This window comes from Tursiops truncatus, chromosome 10, assembly GCF_011762595.2.
Source record: "Tursiops truncatus isolate mTurTru1 chromosome 10, mTurTru1.mat.Y, whole genome shotgun sequence".
Taxonomy (NCBI): Eukaryota; Metazoa; Chordata; class Mammalia; order Artiodactyla; family Delphinidae; genus Tursiops; species Tursiops truncatus.
In genome coordinates, this window is record NC_047043.1 from 40,832,832 (window position 1) to 40,836,381 (window position 3,550).

The window sequence follows — 3,550 nt, forward strand, 5'->3', positions numbered from 1 at the left end:
GTCTGCCTCACCTGCAGAGAGATGCCATGCTAAATTCACACCTTCCCAGGGCAGCCCACATTGGGCAAAGGCCTGGCCACTTTGGCTGGATGTGGGATGCTATTGTGGTAATACTCACTCCTGAGCTCCCTACACAATCAGCCTCAGAATCACAGTTCAACTTCTCCCTCTCCCAATTCTGCTTCTGCTCCATCCCTCTCACTGTTGTTGATCTCTTGTAAATACCTGACACCCTGGACTTTGTCTCGGGATCTGTTTCTGGAGAACCCAACTTGCGACCCCAGGTTATTAATGATCTTACAGATAATCCAAGAGGCAAGATTATCCTATGGGGATAATTGATGATGTGGAACAGAATAGAAATGCTACAACATTCAGATGAGAGGGAGAGAGGTGAGCATTTCAAAAATCAGTTATGGGCTCTTGCTGGATCTGGACCGTTTTGCTGAGCAAGCCCAAGACACTTGAGGGTGAGAAAGCAGTACAGGCAAAGTGAGTGGGAGACTGTGAGCGAAGGGGACCTGACTAGAGTAAGGGGTGCATGTCAGAGGAGAGTCAGCAATCGAAATGTTGTTAATTCACTTAAGATCAGATCTGGCTGTAGACAGGAGAGAAACCTCATGATAGACATTTACTTCTCTCTCACATTATTAAAAAAAAATGTTCAGAGCTTGTTGGTCCTGACCTTGATTGGCGGCTCCCCCTGTCAATTCATGAATCTATCATCTTTAGAGTGAAGCTTTCTATCATCAGGGTCTCATATAGCTGCCAGAGATCCAGCCATCACATCAAAATTCCAGACAGCAGGATGGAGAATGAGACAAAGAAGGGCATGCCACAACATTTTAAGGAGACTTACTTCTAATTACATCTCATTGGTCACAGCTTAATCACATGGCCACACCTATAAGTAAGGGAGGCTGTAGAATGTAACCTTTAAACTAGTCAATGACATATACAGCTGAAAAACATTCTTTTTATTACAACTGAAGAATATATTACCATATTTTCTTTCAGATGATGGAAACAAATGATAGAAAATAATAAAAAGCCTAAAATCTTGTGTCTTGAAATTGATGGGGACAGTAAAACATTTTAGAACTTACGGAGAAGAAGAGTTACTTAACATAAGAGTGTGGAATGGCAAAAGATTTTGGACATATTCAATTGGACATTAATATTAATAATCATCTAACATGTTTTCTGTGGACCAGGAACTATGTCAAATGATTTATATCTGTTGTATTGTTTAATGGAGCCTAAGAGGTAGATTTTCTAAATGATCTATTACAGATGAGGAGATGGAGATTTCCAGAAATTAAGAAATTGATCAAAGTCACACAACTTGCAAACGGCAGAGCCAGGCTTCAAACCCATGTTTGTCAAGCCCCCCAATCCAACCACTTGCACTATGGTGCTCGTATCAAACATCAGAGAGGAAAAGCTGGAGCTCAGGAGAGAGGGCAGAGGTGGAGGTGCTGGTGGGGAGCCAGCCAGCGCCTAGGAGGGTTGAAACCATGAGAGCAGAGGACAACCACTGGGATGGAGAGAATCAAGCAAAAGGAAGAGGAGGCATTAAGTGCTGAGTCTTTGGGCTCTTTCTCCTGGAGGAGGAGAAGCAAAGGAGAGACTGGGGAAGAACTAGGCGGGGTGGGGGGGTCCGAGAGACCCAGAGAAAGACTTTCTTGACTGTGAAAGGAGCCAACAATGTCTATAACACAGACGTTCAGAAAAAAGTCAATTATCTGAGCAGTAAGAGGTCATTCATTCTTTCGAAGTAAGTGTTGAAAATGGGATGTGGGAATGGGTGGAGGAAGGTTGGAAAAAATGGACCAACTATTTCAAACTTATCTGGTCATCCTGTTGTTAACAATGGTTGATCATAACCGTGAATATTTATGGAGTGTTTACTCCATGCTGGGTTCTGTTCTAAGGGTTTACGTGCACCCCACGGGGTAGCTACTCTGATTATTCCCATTTTACAGATGAGAAAATTGAGTCATCGGTCTAAAGTCACACAGCTATTTAGTGGTAGAGTTGGGACCCAAACCCAGCAGTCTGGCTCATGAGCTCATGGTTAGGAGTCTAGAAAAGCCAAAGTTTTCTTAAAAAGTAATGAAATGGCAAGAGTCCACAGATGTTTTTTTCTGAGGTAAAAATCTCACATCCATCTTCATAGGAATTGTTAAAGGTATTTAGTGATTATTCATTCTTCTTTCCCTAAAAACCTGTTTTGAAGAGGGATCAGTTTTGTTTTATTTTTTCCCGTGTCAGTTTTTAAAGAGAAAAAATAGTTTAAAAATAATTTAAGTGAAATTTGAAAATATTGAGGGAACATATATTGCATTTTTGATGGTAAGCTTATTGAGAGAATTGAAATGATACATTATGGTCCTTAGTAAATATCTCCAGAAAGAAAGAGGGCATTCTCTTTTTACAGAAAAACATTTTAATAATTCTGCACTGGAACAATGATTTTTTGTGTCTCAAATTCCTTTATGCCTACAGACTGTCCAGCTGAATGTCATTAGAACCTCTAGAGCTTATTTTCACATAGCTTGAAGCCTCACTCATCGCCTACACAGTCACATGTTGATTTGAAAAAAAAAAAATATATATATACATGTAACTGCATATGAGACACATGGGCAGCCTATTGGGATCTAAGACTTACAGATACCAGCCTTACAGCATTCCTAACCCTTTCAGGTAACCAGATTTATTCATGTCAATATGGGCTTTCAAAAGACTGAGAAGTAATTCTTAAAATATTTCTACCTGGAATCTTATGGTTCAATTTTCAAATAAAATTGTACTATGATATTCAAAATTAGAGACTCTGGAAAAGTGTTTCTGTTTAGAATTTGCTGGTTACTGTAATAGGCAGATTTGAAGGGAATAGATTTGCCTCTCCATGCAGACTAATCAATGAACAAAATCATAGGTGGGAAGAGAGTTTCATTGTATATACAGATGTAAAATAAAAAGGCAAGAAAAAATAGTAAAAGTTGATCAGAAAAAAAAAAAAAGAACTCAAAATACTCATTTTAAAGAAAAGTACTTGGGAGTATATATTCAGTAATAACATATATTTTTGAAATTTTAGAATGATTACAGAACTTGCATTTATTGGTTTTAAATATATACTTAATGTTAGATTGCTGGTCACATTGGGCAACACAATATTATAGCCTACAGCTACAACAATAGCTGATCATTTCTGAGATTTTATCATATGGTGGGCCTCATATTGAGAATGTCTCATGTATCATTTCATTTAATTATCCTCAAATCCCTATGAGTTAGATAATCTAGTTTCTTTATGGAAATGAGGGAGCCATTCTTCACTGCAAATTTTATTTTTTTTAATAATTTTTTTAATTTTTATTTTTGGCTGTGTTGGGTCTTCGTTGCTGCACGTGGGCTTTCTCTAGTTATGGCGAGCAGAGGCTACCGTTCATTGTGGTGCGCAGACTTCTCATTGTGGTGGCTTCTTTTGTTGCGGAGCACAGGATCTAGGCACACAGGCTTCAGTAGTTGTGGTACATGG